The following is a 20057-nucleotide window of genomic DNA, read 5'->3' on the forward strand; positions in this document are numbered from 1 at the left end:
GTATGGTATTTTCCCCCCAGAAGGTTCCCCTGGGCCTTTGTATAGTCAGTATGAGATGGACAGAGCACTCTTTTACATCTGATCTCTCCTTGTCTGGGATATACTCTATTTTACAAACCCACACAGACATAGGCATATATGATGACATATATCATGTTTACATAAATGAATCTTTTTCTGGTTACAACTCAAACTGTTATAATGATCAGATATTTTTCATGGACACCAAGGGTAAGAAAACCTCTGGAACCTCTGGAACAAATCAGAAGCAGAGGTTATTAAGCTATCAGAACTGTCTCTACTATGTACGTGTTTTATTCTTCTTTCTTTGTATAGATAGCTTCCTGTGGTGGAAAAAAAAAAAAATCCGCCAACAGCTCCAGGATTGTGTATGTTCTTGGTCCAGCCACACACGTAGTGCCTGGTGTTTTTCTCTTTCTTGTACATAGGCGGTTCCTATTCTTGCTCTTGCTATTTTCTAAACTTCCTAGGCAATTCCATCAATTAGATTAATCAGTTGTACCTTGCTAGATTGTTACATAACAGCCCCAACTCAATTAAGTGGAAAGAGATGGGTGAAGGGGCAATTCAGAGAAACTTATTTGGCAAATTGGTAGGTAAATGTCCATTATAATACTATACAAAGTATTTAACCTGAGCTTTTCCTAATTTTGCTGTGATGAAAGACTTTTTAAATACATTCCTGCACATTTACCAAATGATTTCCTTTGGTCAAATTTGTTTGAGGATTTGACTCATGAGTAAAAAATGATTTTCCAGAAGAATAGAAAAATACAACCAGAAGCAGGATATGAGCTTCCCTATATCACTGCTCTTTATCATATCATACTTGACATCATAACTTTTCATCTTTTTCTAATTTGATTACATATTTAGTTCTAACTTTAGTTATTTTGTAATTTTGGAGCTTATTCCTTGGTGGTTCCCTGATGTCTTCCAAGTCCAATATAATTATTATTAATAAGATTCCTAAATTCTACATCTCTGTAATATACAAAATGCTTCTCTGATCAGACCACTTTTGAGCTTTATGAAGTTTCCTTTATATTCTTTGAAGTATGGTATATACTTAGTCCCTACTATATGACTTTCAGCTCAAGCATGTGTTTCAATCATCTCTGAATTATTTGAAACACTTTATTCAAATATTTGCATGTAATACACGCTTAATAAATATTTGTTGAGTATAATGTGACTATGTGACTATGTCTTTGTTTTTTACTGCTACCACAGAATACCTGAAACTGAGTACTTTATATAGAGCAGAAATTTATTTCTCATAGTTCTGGAGGCTGGAAAGCTTAAGATCAAGGTGACAGGAGTTTGGTATAAGGGCCCAGTCTCTGCTTCCCAGATGGTGCCTTTAATGCAGCATCCTTCAGGGCTGAGGAATGCTATTCCTCATATGGCATAAGAGCTCAAGAACAAAGACCTAAAAGGGGCCAAGTTCTCTGTTTTAGAAAGGCATTAATCCTATGCATGAGGGCAGAGCTGTTATGGCCAAATAACCTCTTAAATGGTCCCACCATTGACTGTGACAATATCGGTTAAATTTCAACATGAGTTTTGGAAGAGACAAACATTCAAAGCACAGCAGATTGTAAGGAATGGAAAAATTCTGAAACCTGTGTCTAAGATTCATTAACCTGCAAGGCCATTTCTGTAATAGCAAAGAAAGGTAAGGTGATTTGCTAAAATCTGTCTAGTCTTTCAATATAAACATTCCCACCAGTGTAGACAGTGCCATGTCTTCACATTGTTGCTAAGTTGCAACCACTCTTTCTTTAAAATATCTCTCATATGGATATCTCTCATATGTATCTTTTTTTTTTTAACACTACTCTTATTGCCATTGTCCTGGTCCAGGGTGTCCTGATGACATTTGTCTTCACATAAGAAGGCAGAAAAAATTCTATACATATATATGTATACATGTTACACATATATATAATATATAAAACCATAAATGTTTTATGTTTTTAAACATATATTACTTATATTAATAAGTTACTTATATTAATATATGTTATATGATTATACTTATATATTTTTACATTTTAATATATGGGGAGGAATTACAAATAGAGATATTAACCAACTTTTTTGTTGTCCTCTTGGTGATCACTACCTCCAGAATAAATTGTATTCACAGCCTCTGGGGAACATTTATTTGTCCCAGAGAAAATGGGGCACAATTTAACACAGGGGAAAACAAGAAGGCAATAGGTTTTTTAAAAATTTATAACAGAGGACTTAGTCTTGAAAGCCAATGAGCTTTTGATTTGGGAATTGCCCAGTTTGTTTTTAAAAGAAGCATTTTGAGCACTAAAAGATTGGCACTGAATATAAAAAGCAAAAACCCTGAAGAACTTGGTCTGTAAAGTTTATACCACAGAGATAAGAGTAGTATTTAACAATAAAAGGGTGAGTTTTTCTACCCCTACAAGGAGAGGTCTTGGTTGCTATACCAAGGGCAGATAAGAAAAGAGCTAGGAAGGAGCCTTACTCCACTTCTCCCTGGGGTTCAAAGCAGAATGAAGTTCCAGGGGCTAAGTGAGGTGGAGATTAGGAGGAGCCTCAAGCACCCCCAGTGTGATACCAGAGAACAACTGACAGCCAGTATACCCCAAAGAGAGGTATATATGTGACTGAAAGGAGGCCAGCAGACCCCAGAATCCTAACAGTTGGAAAAGGAGGGGGTTGTTTATAGTCTTCACAATCAGGAGTTCTGTGAGGTCGAGGTCTTCTAACATAGGACAAAGACATAGAGGCAGGCAACCAAAATCTATGCGGAATTCTTCTCTCAGCAGATGCCAGCGGAAGATCAAGGACAAATGAAGAGCAAATATCCGCTTCATGGTAACTGCGTAATTTCAGCACAAACTCCAGAAACTCAGATGTAACTTAAGGAAAAGTGTGTAGAAATAAATCCTGATTAAGGATTTTAAAATCTTAAAAACTGAGCTCCCTTAAAATCAATATGATTAATTTTGTTACCATTTTGTAAAGACTTAATATAGAGGGTAAAATGAGAGGAAAGGAATACTAATTTCTGTATTTATCTATAATATATAATATACTTAAGCATATAGTTATAAGTTATTACATAGTATAATTATCACATATATACATAATTCATATTAATATAGCAATTATATACTTAAATATTTTATATATTTTAATATTTGAAAATTCCCATATGTATGAAAAATTAAGATATACATGTTCTCAATGTCAAAAATTATAATTTGAGACCATGAGACTAAATACAGTATGATATATCTACACACACACACACACACACACACACACACACACACACATTCTGTTGGTAGCAATTCACTTTATCCTGGAAAGGTGATATTAAATAGATGATGCAGCTTACACTTGATGGTATCTTAGAATCAAGAAGCCATGGTAGTATTTGTTTTATCAAACTCACTGACATATAGACATTCTTGGAGAGGCAGAATGGCATATGATGCAGGGGTGAGACTTGAGGATCCCAACTACACCAGTTTTGAGCTGTCTAGGGCAAGTTTTGTAACCTTTCTGGAACTAATAATAAAATTCCAAACTTCTAGGGCTGATGGAAAGGTTAAATAAATTAATGCCCATAAAGAACCTAGTTATGCATCTATCTCATAGTAAGCAGGAAATAAACATTAGTTATTATCATTTGGGAACATTTTAAAGCATAATGTTTGCTTTTCTTTGTCATACTTCTGAATGTTATTTATAAATGTATATGATCTATTATACTACAAAGAAACTCTTGGATTTTAAAGTTAGTCTTCAATTTACACATAATCATCTCTATAGCATGGAAAAAATTCTAAGACAAATTCTAAACTCATTCTTAATTTTAAAATGGTTAAATAAACTTAATTCAAACTGCCATGTGTAACTGAGATCAAGAGTCTGTGAAAAAGCCAAGTAAGAGAAAATAGGAGATTCCAAATGGTGCTTGATAAACATTCATTCAGCACCACAAATACTTATACAGGGGAAAAGATAAATGATTTAATTGGGCAACAGTTATTGTTAAAGGAAACTAAAGTGGAAAAAATTGAAATATTTAGGTATCTATCAAGAAGTAATGAAAGCCAGCTGTGGAAAAAGATGCTGTAAGAGACAGTTTCTGTATTACAAAGGAAATAGCTGTACAATGTCAAGAAGGGTGACATTCTCCCTTCTTGTGGTGGAGAGATGGAATGCAAGGAAACCCACCACAATAGTCCTAGCCACGAAAGCAGTGTCCACATATAAACTCAGCTGCTTCTTACTGTGCTGTGGTTTGAAGATTTTGCTTCATCACTGTTATCACCTTGGAGAGATCAGCAGGTGGAAGCAGAAATCAGCCAGGGGTGGATTGCAAAGAAAATAGAACTAATAATTAGAATAATGTTAAAATAGAACTAATGATTAGAATAATGTTATGTAAATGTGTTTCTTAAAAATTTGATGATGGAGAAATGTAAGGCATTAACCTAGTAAGAAAAGAAGCTGAGCTAAAGAAAGAATGGTTGGATCACATGTTTTTAACTTCTGTAATGTCTTGAGCACATGCACAGCCAGAAGAAAAATTATGGGTCAAAACCATGAGAACAGGGGATACCAGAGGAAGCCAGATTGGGCACAAGGCTAAGATTGAAGGCTAAGACTTAAAAATGGGTAGAAATGCTGCCTCTGGGATAATAGGAAGTAGATAAAAATAGGTTCACGTCTAGAAGTCTGATGATGGCAAGGAAGCTAAACTCAGGGAGTTTGTGCCTAACAGTCTTTTTTCTTAGAGAAACAACTGCTAGATCTCTGAAAGTGAAGTGAGAAAAAATATGCTAAAAGAAAATGTTGTTAATAAATACCAGTGTTTTGTTTGCTCCTTTGAAAACACTGCTTCACTTTCTATAATGAGATAATTAAAGTCTTATCTCAAGAAACCTTGTTAAATATGACTATGGAAAACTCAAACTATAAACTTCTAGATAGAGTCTACCTAATGCAGGACTGATATCCTGCTTACATAGCTTTGTCTGGGGCTCAGTAATTGCTTTTGATAACATTATCTTTAAGCAATTTGGGGGTTGATGCTAGGTATTGACCTTATAATTTATTTGAATAAAATATTCTGGTACTTCATGAATATCCTTACAAAAAAATCAAAGAAACAAGAAAATATTAGGGCCTTTCCCTAGTACAAAAAAAAAAAAATGTTAAGCCTAGGAAAGAATTGATGTGTCCCCCCAGCTTTATTAGAAACCCAAACCACTGATTATCAGGTCTGGTGTGTGCTGCTTGGTTGCCTTGAACAAATGAGCCATGGACACAATTATAAAAGAAAGACATCAGACTAGACACACTATCATTTAGAAAGAATTAAGACAGCCATATTGTATGCTAACTATCAGTTCATCTACCTCCTCCCTGGTGTCACTTCTCTCTAGAGGCTACTTAATCTCATTGAGACAAGACAGCCTGCCTAATTGATACAGAAAACCCTTTGATCTTATATCAAACAAGAGTTAGACTAAGAGAGGGATACAGCAGGCAAGATGTCTGTCTTCCAAAGAATTAACACTGAAGGAAGGAAAGTAGGAAAGCAGTAATATCTTACTGTGGAATTCCATAAACTAGGTTTACTTAAATAAGGATTGAAAAGTAGTAAGTCCATCCCACTGAATGAATAGGGTTTGTCTGTTCTTAGTGATAAAGCACAAAGAGTACTGCAGTTATGAAATCTTTCAAAATTATCAATTTTCAGTGAAGAGTTATAATAGTGATGGAAAGCACAATAGAAGTATAATAAATGTGAGAACACCTGCCTTTTAGCGCTTAACTGTAAAAGACAGGTGTTTGTCACCATCAAACTTTACTGCTACCATATACTGCCCCTACTAAAGAATTTTCTTGGAAGAAAATAAATTTCTAGGAAGAGACTTGTGATTTAAATAGCATACGGTGTGGTTTGTATAGAAATTAGTAACAAGTGTGAGAAACTGGCTTTGTAATGACCAGAGTATCTGTGAATGTACTTGTGTGCCTGTGAAGTTATCCGATTATTATTTGTACATCAAGAAAATCATAGAAATGTATTTCTCTATTCTAATGCAAAAGGTAAATTAATAATTATATCAGTTACAGTTTACATACTTAATATAATGGTGGCTTGGAAAACTAGTCCAAGAGTATAATCATATGAGTGAGATTAAATACATTTTGGTATTCAGGGAGAAAATGTTAGGAAGAATACAGTGTTTTCTTTTTAGATACAGATGATTCGAAAAATTACATGCTCTCTAGTTTAGTGATTCTGCCAATTGGATCACAGCCTTGATATATATTTAAAAAACTTGTGATATCTAATATTTGGAAAAGTATATCCTCCCACTAATTGGCATTTTTTAAGTCTGGAAACTATGAAGAAATACTACAAAAACAGTGTCAGAAAGGAATTAAGGCAGAATAAAGTAACATATAGATACTTATAGACAGTATCTATAATGATGAATAACCAAATCCACAACAACAAATATTGATTTGAAAAGAGTCTGGTAAAAAATTATGGCTGTCTGATTAGAATAGAGTATATGAGCATCTTCAAAATAAATTCTGCTTCTCTTGGGATTTTTCTTCTAGTAATTCACAAGTCTTTAAACTACTCACTACTCAATTGTCCATTTCTTTCTTCTCATTTAAAATTTACAATGGATCTTTGTTCTACTATCTTAAAGGCACCAGGGCTATTGTTTACTGAACTCCTATGAGACCCACTTCCACCTTTCTAAATGAATGCAGCACCTGGTTTTGATTTTCCTCCACATCTTCATTCTTCATCATCACCTCTGATAACTTCAAAATTCATGCTAGGGAGCCATGAGATACCTCAACTATATAGTCCCATAATCTTGCTACCTGTAATCCTCCAATCTTACCCTACCTGAGTCATGCACCAGCAAGATCATTCACTGAATTTAATCATTACCAGTGCTAAGATTATTCCTTCTCCACACAACCCCAGCTCTACCACTGTACCTCTCCATCTTCCCACCTTCCACCTTGCTTTATACTCACCAACTTCAATAAACACTAAAATCCTCATAGTTTAATGCATTCATTAACTTTCTATAAAATGGGACCGTCTTCTAGTTTCTTCTTTTCAGCCCCTTTTATCATCCTTTCTAACACTGTCTCCAGTTCTCATTACCCACCGTGTCAGTGGATAAACGTATATCATACATACTCTAGTTTGTCTGCTTTTGCTGACAAGCATTGCTGGAGAAAACCTGGGATTGCCCTGGCTCACTATAACATACTCACACTAGCTTCCACTGTGCTGGAAATGCTAACAGCAATCCTCTGATTCATTCCTGGGAACATTCTCTCCAACAGCTCTACAAACATCATTCTTGCTCACTTACCTCAAAGCCTTCCCTGTACCATTTTCCCTGTACCAGATTATCTTCCCTGTACCATTCATGCAAAGACTTCATAAAACAATCAACTATAAACAGGTCTCATCTACCCTCCCCTCCTCTTCACTCAATATATAGCTGTCCCTTCACTTAACTCTCTCCATTTCCATCTGCTGCAAAGGAACTATTACCACCATTTACCTAACCCCCAATCCTATATTGTTAACCTTGAGATCTCTCCTGAAGTCCAATGCCACATTAAAAGTTTCTTATAACATGTCCCAGTTCTTAGTCTAGAGCTGGTGTATGGTTGACACCCAGTAGATATTTATCATATGAATGAATAAATAAATGAATCTATACCTGAATATGCTACTTTCAATACGATTCTAAAAAAGTAGAGTTGCTGGAAAAGAAAGAAAAAGAATCATCAAAGAGGAAGAATGTTTTCTTTTGTAGTGGAAAGCAGCTTTCTGCTCCTTCTACTCTAGCTGCTACTATTATCTTCAAATCTAGGATTGGAGCAGTCTAGTGATTTTTTTAACTGAGGTTTTTTAGGGTTGTTTGGAATATGGAATTGGACATACATAAGATTAATCTAGCTGAAATAAAAGCAAACCTGATTGTATACGCAATGTTTTAAAGGGCAATAGTTAAATATATATTACTTAAATACACAGTATATCTAAAGTTATATCCTTATAAAAGCAGAATGTGTGTGAAATCACCCCCAAACCATCCTGATTATGGGCATCCTTTTTGCTACCTTAAGATTCTTCTAGTCTGGTAACCACTGTGCTTTCTTCATTCTTCAAGGGTATTGGAAGTTTATGACAGTGTAAAAGATGGTCACTTACCACATTGTTCTATATGCTTTCCCATACGCTGTTTCTGTTATGTATACTATTTTAAATTTCTTATAATCTTGTTTAAATTATATGTTTATACATTTTAAATTCTGTTTTTCTGATTTCTTCATCTATGATGTTTTTGCCCCTCAAATGTGGATAAATTCCAGGAAGCCCAGAAACAACATCTAACCAGATCTGAGAAGGGGAAGGAGAAGAATGGCAAATAAACATCTTCCAGTGTAGGGTTAGGAAGATATTCCCTCTTTCAATGTGTTCAACAAATGGGTTTAATAATGCACATTTCGGTATAAAACAGTTCACAACAGAAATATTTGCTACTCAGCCCAGTTATCCTGGGAATTACACAACATGGACCATTTTCAATAACTCTTTTCATTATAATGATTTCCTCCTGCTCAAGCAAGAGAGATGTACAAACCAGTTTTGTCTAGAAATGTAATATGTTGAGATACAAATAGACTGACGAAAAATTAAAACACAAATATTTTCATCACTTTGGTTTGGTGTTATAGTCTTTTTCAAAGTAATTTAACTTTAAAACTTTCCAACAGAACATAAAGTTGCTTTTTATAACTTGTAAAAGCAGATTTATTTTAAAGACATAGTACAGTACTGGCATACCAAAACAAAAGATGAAGACATATTTTTAGGAGACTGTTGGTTTCTTTTAATTTTGTAGCTTAAAGATCTTGAAGTGCCTTTTGAATAGCAAAAAATAATACTATGTTTAATATAATTTAATATTCACTTAATTTTACAGTCTAATATAATAACCCACGTAGATTCTATAGATACTGTTACTTAATAAAACCATTCACTTATGTAAACCTCTTCAAGCATTCTGAATGAATCTAAGTATAATGTCATTCATTTAATCATTCATTCATTTATTCAGCAAACAGGTATAGAATGTGTGGAGTAAATTATGAGTTAATTCTCCAAGGAGTTTTTCAAATAATACAAAGAATTAATGTATATTTACATTTCACTATAACTTATAATAATCATCACAAAAGAGATGTTATAAAAATGCATGGGACTGTAGAGATCTGTGATAATTATTTCATTAGGGTGACAATTTAGTGCATAGAATTGTGTGTTTTACAAGGCTGCCTGAATGAAAATCACACAAAGCACTGCCCTTATTCATGGTTTTAGTCTGAGTTCTCAGAATTTTTTACCATGCTTGCCTACTTCTTGGGAAGCAAAAATTAAAGGTGCATTTACTTACTGAGCATGTATTGTAAGGCACTAAGCTGGGCACTAGTCACATATATTAAAAATAAATAGAGTATGTATGGTCTCCTCACTTGAGGAATTTCTAATCTAATAGAAGAAAGAAAAAAAAAGTTTCCACTGAACATGTCTTTCATTGTTCCTACATTCTCACAATCACTGGAGTTGAACTTTTTAGGCACCAAAACAACCGCATTATTTTATCAATGCTCCTTAGGAGTAGCAAGCAAGACAACTGGTTATGGTCAATTTTACGGTTAGCCCATGATTATTGATAAGAGAGTCACTGTTTTTTAAAGAAATAGACATTGCTGGTACAACCCACACATGGGTTAAAAGGGCTGGGATAGCATTTCTGATCAACTTGAGCAAGAAGCAGCCTTTGATGAAGAGTCTCTGATCTTTTAAAGTAGGGTCTACTTGAAAGAGCAAAATTCTACCCAGGAAGTGAGAACTGTGAAAGATTTGCTTATGAGGACTCTTCCTGGTGACATGACAAGTCTTTCCCCTCCAGAACTCTAACTCTGTGAATGAGAGTAGAAACAGCAGAAGGAAGAGAGAGCAAATGCAGAACAGACTAGTGTATGAGAGAGGATGTATAGAAAAAAGTAAGAAAAGGCAGAACTTATGGGTGGGAAGGAGGGAGAGAAAGAAGAAAAGAAAGGGAAAAAGGAAAAGAAGGAAGAAAAAGCCTGAACATATAACACTAGTGGCAAGGGCTCAAAGGATGTGGTGACTGTACCAGTTGGACTCAGCGCTATGCAGTAAATCCTATGCCATGTGCACAGGAACAAGGACAGTAAAACTCTAAGAAATGACAGTGGTTTTTTTCTGGAAGAATATTAGTAATAATCATAGCTAACATGTACTTTCTATGTGCCAATCCTGTAAATGCTTACATGGATTAACTCAGTAAATCATCAGGACATAGCTACTCCAGAGGCTGAGGAAGTACTGCTTGAGCTCAGAAGTTTGAGGCTGCAATCAATGGTGAGCTGACTGCACCACTGCACTCCAGCCTAGGTGACAGAACAACATCCTGTCTAAAAATAAAAATTAAAAAAAATCCAGGGAGTCGTATTCATTATCAACTATCTTATCAACCCAGATAAAGAAACTGAGACTCAGGGAAGTTAAGCAACTTACCCAGGGTCACAAAGCTAACAAGTGATAGAGCCTGGATTTGAACCAACATAGTCTGGTCTCAGTGTCCTTAGTCTTAGGCACTATGCTACTCCTCTCATCAAGCAAGCAAGAAGCTGAAGCAATAAGCTGATGGATTGAGACTTGAATCTGGCTACCTCTGGCTTTCAAACTGTATCTCTCTGTGCGGAAAGGCAAATGTTTTAAACAAAACTCACATTTGTTGCACACACATTCCAGTGTATGAGATAATTTCAATTAATTGAATATACTTGCTCTGTAGTCTTAAACATTTTATATTTCATCTTTGGTGTATGAGACAAATTATCCTTAAGTACAAGTTTAACAATCCCAGCTGAAGGCTGCTGGTAGGAAATTGTTTGGAAATAAAATACCTAAATTTCAAAAGATTATACTAAAGTTATAACTATAGATAGTTATTCTTAACTAGTAAACTGTAACCTTGCCAAGGACAGGCCAGTTGCAAGCCTGGGTAATAGGAGGGGAGTTCATTTATTCATTCAAATATTTATTTAGTGTACACTATATGCCAAATGCTTGTTTTGGTGATACAAGAGCCTATATAGCAAAGTTCTTGCTCTCCTGTAGAAAACATTCTGGTGGGTATGGTGGAGGCTGACACTAAACAAATAAACAAATAAGCCTATTATGTGTCAGATTGTGACAAGTGCTGAGAACAAAAAATAAATTGGAGTAAGATGGAGAAAGGGAAAGGCTGGGGTGAATGCAATTTACGTAGGGGAGTCGGATAATGCCCCTCTGGTGACTTTTGAGTGAGCCCGGAAGGAAGTGAGAAAGACAGACCTGTGGGTGAAGAGTATTTCAGCTGTAGGGAACAGCAAGTGCAAAGACTCAAAGGTGTGATATACTTGATGAGTTCAGGAATGGCAAGGGGGCCAGTCTGGATGTCGTAGAGAAAGCAAGAGGGAGAGTGACGAGAAGAATCAGAGTAGTGGTGGGTAGGGTCAGATTGTGTAAGGCCTTACAAACCGTGGAAGGGACTTAGATTTTACTCTGAGAGAAATGAGATGTCACTGAAGGATCTGAATACTGAAGAGGACTGATATAATTTGGCTTTGGTTTTAAAAGGATCACTTTGACTGTGATCCAGGGTGATCAGTTGGGAGCCTATTGCAACAAATGCAATAGACCAGGTGAAAGATGAAGGTGGCTGCACCAGTGGTCAAGCTGTGACTATAAGGCTAGCAGGGTTTGCTGATGGATTGCCTATAGCATATGCAAAAAACACAGGAGTCAAACTTGGTTGGTAAATTTTTGACTTGGTTGGTAAATTTTTGACTAAGTGATAAAAGAATACATTTCTTCACTTTCTATGATGGGAAAAAAAACGTGGGTAAAGGGATTTTGGGAGGTCAGTTTTGGATGTGTAAGTTTGAGCTGTCTGTTAGACATTCATGCAGAAATATCCAGTAGGTAGATGGATATACATGTATGAAATTCTAAGAGGATATCTGAATGGAGATATAAATTTTGGAAAGTCAATATGCAAATAATACTTAAAGTTATGGAACTAGATGAGGTTACCCAGACTGAGAGTGGAGAGGGGAAGATGAGGTCTGAGCACTAAGCCCCAGAATACAGCAGTCTAGAGGCTGGGAAGAGGAAGATGTAACCAACAAGGAGAGTGAATGGGAGCGGCTGTGAGGGAAGTCAAGAAGAAGCAAGAGAGTGAAGTCCTGGGGACAATGAAGGCAGCAGTTCAAGGAGGTGAGCTAGGAACGTGCATGGGACTTTTCCCTTGATGTCTTCTATTTTCTCAATGAAATAAAAAGCAAGGCATCATGATAATGAGGCCAGGAAGAAGGTGCTGGAAATTTGGGAAGATAGGAGAAGAAATGAAATAATCTCTGGAAAGCAGGATAGAGAATTGACTAGAGAAACACGGTAGCATTGCCTGTAAGTGGTGTGCTGTTAAAGAAAGCTGCTCTTTTAGCAAACCTAGAAGAAGGTAGCTTGGAAGCCAGGTGCAGTAGCTCATGCCTGTAATCTCAGAACTATGGGAGGCCAAGGTGGGTGGATAGCTTGAGCTCAGGAGTTTGAGACCAGCCTGGGTAACATGGTGATACCCTCTACAAAAAATACAAAAAACAAAAATTAGCCGAGTGTAGTGGTGCATACCTGTGGTCCCAGTTACTTGGGAGAGTGAGGTGGGAAGATCACTTGAGCCCAGGAGACAGAGGTTGCAGTGAGCAGAGATCATCCCACTGTACTCCAGCCTGTACTCCAGAGCAAAACCATGTCTCAAAAAAAAAAAAAAAGGGGGGGGGGGGGGGGTGTTGGGTGGCTCTGATTTGCAAAATTCAGTCTCAGACTTGCTCAGCTTCAGTGTCAGACAGAAGATTTGCAGAAGTAGTGGGAAGGACTCTAACAGAGTTAGGGCCAACCCCATGGGAGCATCAGCCTATAGTGCTTGGTCACAATAGGGCTGCATTAGGTAAAGTATTTTCCAGGGTGGCCTAAAACAACTGGAATCAGAGAAGGCCTGACACTGACTAGCAATTGAATAGAAAAGCCAAAGGTGAAGGCTAACAGTGAGAAGAGGCCATAAGTTTGAAAAGAGTTAGTCAGCAAGTGGGAAGCAGTGTAGGCAGGTAGGGAAAAGGAGAGTGAAATAGGTCGGGTTTGTGGTTAGAGGTGAGACAATGAATCCTAGAAGGATCATGGAAACCTATTTTTATGTGCACAGCGCAGGGAAAGGCTTGATAACTTCCATGGGAGTAAATGAGCTTGTAAAGGAACAATTCAACTGCTGATTGTTAAGTCTTAGAAGATACCTCCAGATGTCAGGCAAGACCAGGAGGAAAAGCTGGCAATGCAAGACAAAGAAACATTGAATCAAGAAGTGGCAGAAGTCGTTTGTCATGACAGCTAAGAAAGAAGAGAATTTTGAGAAAATATTGAAAACCAGTGTTAGAAGTGTAGAGCCTAACAACTAAGAAAATCTGCATCTGACTGCATCAGTGACGGTGTTGGAAAGAACAATTTCATGAAAGAGACAAAGGAGCAAACATCCCTTAAAGGTGAAGGAACCTGGAACTGTAAAATCAATGTCCACATCTGGAATGTCCACCCCAGAGCTTCTATCGGGTAGGCAGCACTGACTACATAATTTGTATGACCCAGTACAAAATGAAAATGTGGGACATCTAATTCAAAAATTATTAAGATGGCAAAGCAGAAATTATACCATGTCTAGGGCTGGTGCTACACTGAAGGACCCATGAAGCTGGCCCCACAGACAGGAAAGAAGAAAAGTAGAATGTCATCTGGAAACAGCAGTGGGTTTCTCCAGGCTGGTAGGTCTGGGTGTTATTTTTGAGGCAGAGCTAGGCAAAGATAAAAAGCTCTCTACTCCCTGTGCCACTAGATATTTTTATTTGGCTGCCATCTCAAATTCAAAACCTTCATCAAGGCATCTTCTTTTGCCGTCTTTCTTTTATCTCTTGTGGGCTGCACCATTTTTTTTTAATACCTCAAACCCAAAACCTAATAAGGAGTTTGGTCCTATGCTTCAGTTTCATTGTCTGCAAAATGGAGATAATTGGGTTTAAATGGGTAAATTATGTAAAGTGTTTAGAGGTATCCTGGCAGGCTGTATACGTGTTCACTCTTCTCATTATTGTTTGTCTTATTAACCAAACCCTGTCAAATGTTTACTTCAAATTCTCTCTGGTAGGCATTCTTTCTTTCCCCTCTTTCCTAGACTATCACCCGGGGTCTTTTCACCACTCGTAGGATCCTGAAGATTGGCTTCTCGGACTCCCACCTCCTGCACCTGTGACTGCCAAGTCATCTTTTTTTGCGAAGCTTTTGTCCTATCACTGCTCCAAGAGCTATCCTTTCTGCTTGAAGATCTTAAATCAATTATGTTTTCTGCCCAATAATCAGGTTTAAGTTTCCCTGCCTGGATTTCATGGCTCTTTTTGACATATGTAGACCCAGGTGGGTTAGACTGATTTAGCTTCCTGAGCTTCCCATCCACCACTCTCTATGCTTCTTTTGAGGGAGGTCATGATGGTGCAACCCAAAGATGCAGACTGAGGGTGTTGGAACAATAAAAATGAAGATTTTTTTACCAGCCATGCCTAAGAGTTCAGCCTCAAAGGAGATAATATGGAATCCATGATAAGAAAACAGGTAAATAACCAGGCACAGTGGCCCAGGCCTGTAATCCCAGTACTTTGGGAGGCCGAGGTGGGCAGATCACAAGATCAAGAAATCAAGACCATCCTGGCCAATATGGTGAAACCCTGTCTCTACTAAAAATAAAAAAAAATTAGCTAGGCATGGTGGTGCATGCCTGTAATCCCAGCTACTCAGAGGCTGAGGCAGGAGAATCACTTGAACTAGGAGGCGGAGGTTGGAATGAACTGAGATTGCACCACTGCATTCCAGGCTGGTGACACAACAAGACTTTATCTCAAAAAAAAAAGACAAAAAAACAAACAAAAAAAAAACAATAAGTAAGATGTGGCCTAGAAGTGTGTATCAGGTGACTTCCGAGGTGGAAAATTTTCTGATGGCACCTGTGTTTCTTATGATATATCTTTTATTCAACCTATACTTACTGTTCGAGGATGCTGGACTAGGACTCAGATATAAAGAAAGTCCTCAGCCCCTCCTAACTTTGAGTCCATCATCCTTTATAGCCCCATGCATATAGTCCTATATACATTTTTATAGCCTCTCTTAGTGGGAGTCAGTGGAGAAGAAAAGCACAGGAACCATGTGGTCAAGGTACCTGATGGCCTATGGATAAGGATAAGAAAGCTGTGAGAAAAATGGCTGACAAGGTAACATTTGCATATCAAAGGCCAAGAAGCCAAGGAACTGTGGAAATATCTGTGGGAGGTTAAAAAAAATGCATGGGGACAAGTGTGGTAGGTCGCTCCCCTTGAGTGTTTTTAGAGAGAGAGTATGGGGTAGGAAATGCAATGTCATGCTAAGCCAAAAAGATAAGGCAAGTGGTAGGGAAGAGACTGATATGGTGATTGTATTAGTCTGTTTTCACATTGCTACAAAGATACTACCCAAGATTGGGTAATTTATAAACAAAGGAGTTTAATTGACTCACAGTTCCACATGGCTGGGGAAGCTTCAGGAAACTTACAATCTTGGTGGAAGGGGAAACAGGCGCCTTCTTCAAAAGGCGGCAGGAGAGAGAGCAAGCAAGAGCAGGGAAAACTGCCTGATAAACCCATAACATCTTGTGAGAACTCACTATCACAAGAACAGCATGGGGGAAACCACCCCCATGATCCAATCACCTCCCTCTCTTGATACATGGGGATTACAATTCAAGATGAGATTTGGGTAGGGACCCAGAGCCAAACCATATTAGTGGCAAACATGGGGACACTCAGCACTTCAACAGAAATGGAAGAGGACATAGTGACTATGGAAGAGTAACCAGTGAGGGACCTCTTGCAATAAGGCAGAAAACTATGGGGTTTTAAAGAAAAATACCAGCAAATATATGGGGTATAGATTTAAGGGACATTATGGGGTGGTCACTGTGCCACATCGAAGCAGTAAGAAAAGGAAAAACAGAACTACGTGGAGGGAAAAGGGTAAGAAAAACAGCAAGGAACAGAATAAGGAGATTCAGCAGTACTGAGATAAGATCTGAACAAGATGCAGAGGTCTCCGATGAGAAAATCCACCCTCTCCTCCATTCCTCACATACCTAGAGTCAGCTATGGTTTTTGTCAAGGCCCGAGATAATCTCGGGTGTGCTGTTTCTTGGGTTGCTCTTCTGCAATAAGTGGATGTTTCACTCCAGTTAAAAAGAAAGACATGTCCGTTAAAGGATAGTTATCTCCCGCAAGATAAAAAAAATGGAAAATATGATTTTGTGAAAGGGATACTGACTATACACAAATATTTATTAAATGTCCATTACATGCAAAATGCATATAGCAGAAATGCCTGCTATATTTAATCCTCACACCAGCCTAATGTGGCAGATTATAGTGCCTCTACTTTAGGGATAAGGGAAATTGGTGATCTGAAAGCTCAAGAACAGCCTAAGGTCATAATAAAGCCAGACTTTTATTCCATGACTGTCTCGTCCTAACTGCCTGTATTTCCCTTCCCTGAACATCTAGAGAGGACCCTCAAACAATGCACATGGTCTGATGCTGTGGAAAATAAGAACACAGAACAGCTGTTCCTCTACTCACATTTTAATAATGGCTTTTAATCAACAACTGGAGAAATATGCTGGAACCTTTCAAATTCACAGTATATTGCCTTTGACCCTCCTACCCTCCCCCCCTTCCCACTGTCTCACTAGAGTCCAACTGGCATGGATGTTTTTAATAGTTTACAGATAAGCTTCACGACACCTTTGAAGAATTTCTGTGATAACCCAACATTTCTAATCTTGGATATCCTGGTTCTACGTATACTATTGTAATTTATTTATCACATTTTTATTAATGAGGGTTGATTAATTTATCACTTTTAGTTTTGGCCAAATAATTAAAGCCTGGGTCTTACCTCCCCATCTCTAATGGAAACACTAGTGAATTTCCCTAATGTTTTTCTAGAAGTCTTCATTTCTATTCAGTCTTAAAAACCTACAGGGTTCAGTTAGAGAGAACTAATATAATCCACATTTGAAATCCAGATACCTCTCTGGGTTGCAGACATCAGAGTCCTATCCTCCCATATTACTCTTGTTTAGGAGGTTTATAAAAACAGTTGTATAATTATGGCACCTGGCATGTCACGATGCTCAGAGCTATAGTATTTTCAAGCTGCAGCAGCTACAGAAATCATCCAGTCAATAAATTATAAATCATCATTTATTGATGAGGACCTTAAAGCCCAGAGGCTTAGTGTGTTGCCCAAGGTCATACAGGTAGCTTATGGCCAACTCCAGTTTAAATTTCAGGTCTTTAAATACCCAGAATAGCAACCTCCATTATATCTTTGTATCTTCTCTTGTGAAGATAAAATTGTTTGTTGTCTGTCTCCAGACTATTTTATAATATCTTTCTGAATGATAAGAAAACCCATTTAATAGGAATGGACACTGAAGGTCAGAAGAATTAAATGACTGGTCAGTGAGGATGCAGTGAATAGTAAGTACCAAGAGGGAAAGAACTGGGAATGAAAACACAAGTCTTCTGACTTAGAAATCAAGGATTCTATCTTTTAGGACATAGTCACATAGATATTAAGGATATTGACAAATCAAATTAGCAATCTTTCCAAACTCTGGGCTCTATAGTATCTACCTCAAAGTCTAGTAGTTGCTCTTTTTAAATAAAATACATTTAATTGGAATTTTGAGGCAACAGAGATATTTATCTAAACACATTTTCTTCAACCAAGATTTAAGAAATTTGTCTTTCAAACAAATCTAGAAATGTACCTAAACACATTTTCTTTCAGACAAAAATGTTTTAAATGACTAATATCGGCAACACGAGAAAAAACAGACCAAATTTACCCCAAGTAGCAGGATGACCTGGCTTTCCTGTTTAAGCAACATGGAACACCAGTCATCAACTTTCAAATGTTATTCTACTTATGTCACGGTGTTCCAGTCTGTTCTGTGCCTGCTTGGCTCAGCAACACTCCCAGAAGGGGACAAGAACCATTGCTGTGTTCATTGACCACTTACTAGAGCCAGAGGGCACAAGCAGGAGTTGGAGGATTGTTAAAGGGAAAACAAGAGTAATATGGGAGGATAGGACTCTGATGTCTGCAACCCATCTGCTGGATGCTTTGGTGGACTCAGGGTGGCTCAGTAAGATAGAAAGCAAATTGCCTCAAGGAGTTAGAGCAAAGGGGGATGTCTTCCAGCTGAGAGAATTTCAAAGGTTTTATGGAAGAGCTGAGCATTGCAAGGGTGATAGGACTTAGAGAAGAGGACTAAAAAGGTAAAGAACTGTAGGTAGAGAAAACACATTGCTGAGGTCCTGAAATTGGCACATAGATCCTTAAACTTTATTAAAATACTTTGCTAAGATTATCTATGAAATTATTCTAATGTGTTCTCTGAAGGAAATAGAAAGAAGTAGTCCCAAAGAATAGGGTCTAAAGGATGTGAAGTCAACTTTTCTGTAGACAAACATTTATTAGACATAAAATGCTTGCCAGTTATTGTGCTAGGTACTGGGGATGCAAAGAGATGAGTAATTTTGAAAAAATTTGTAACAAGGTTTAGCAATCAGAACCTTGCTTCAATTTATGGTAAAATGTTTGATCTACAGACCTATGTCATGATATATTTTCTTCTAGGCATTCAAATAATTCTGCAAAGAATTCCATTCTATGTTATTTTCAGGAAAAATCCAGAATAAGACAACATAAAATAGATTTACATGTGACTATAGATCATAAACAGTATATAACTTCATTTAATAAGACAGATTTAATTGCATCATGGGATAGACACAGAAGGCCATTCATTCTGAAAGAATCGGGTTGCCTGGCTACGCCATACCTCTAGCACTAAAGCTGCAACCCTCAGCCCCACGACTTCAGCATGTGCTTCCTTCGCTTGTCCTTGTTGCCAGGCCATTCACAGAAGTTTCTCCCTGAGTACCTTCTTTGTCCCTCCTTCTACCTCCAAGATCCCACTTTATCATCGTTCACCTCCCCTGCATTATACCTTTGCTGCTCCAACTGAGTGATCTAGCATGTACACACCTTTTAGCTCAACCAAAAGCAGCTATGGCAACACAATTTTTAGGCCATGTGTGCAGCTGAGATGCAAGTATTATCTCAGAAAAGAAATGTTAGAAGCCAGTGAAAATTACAGGTCACTGTAAATGGAAAATATAGGTATTTCAATGTGATTATCACATTCTTTTGTAAGTATATTTCCATAGTTATTTTTCTGATTACTCAGAATTCTAATATAGATGATGAACGGATCTTAAGAACATGTTTCAAACATGTCATAACGATATGCCAAGAACATACAGGTATTCACACACACAAAGGAAAAAGAAGATATGGGTGTCTATCAAAAGGGAAAATTTTTAAAAGGCGATGGCAATTATACAAATATGAACATAGCGCTGACATGTTGCACAAGGAAAATTATAGAGTAGTAGAACCAATGGAAGCAGAATGTTCCAAAAGATAGTAATGTTTTGTTTTTTTTTTTTTCCTGCTTAAATGTTATAAGCTACTAGCTTATATGTATTTTTTTTCTCTCATGGCAGATATCAAAATCATTTCAAGTTTCACTGCTCATATGCAATCCAATAGATCACATGAAACAATAAAAAGCGAAAAAATCCAGGTCATTTCTAAATTGACAGAAATAATAGAAGACTGAGCTTTAAAAATCATTTAAAGCTCAGAATTT

Source organism: Sapajus apella, unplaced genomic scaffold (assembly GCF_009761245.1).
Source record: "Sapajus apella isolate SASKATOON/1434 unplaced genomic scaffold, GSC_monkey_1.0 scaffold81, whole genome shotgun sequence".
NCBI lineage: Eukaryota > Metazoa > Chordata > Mammalia > Primates > Cebidae > Sapajus > Sapajus apella.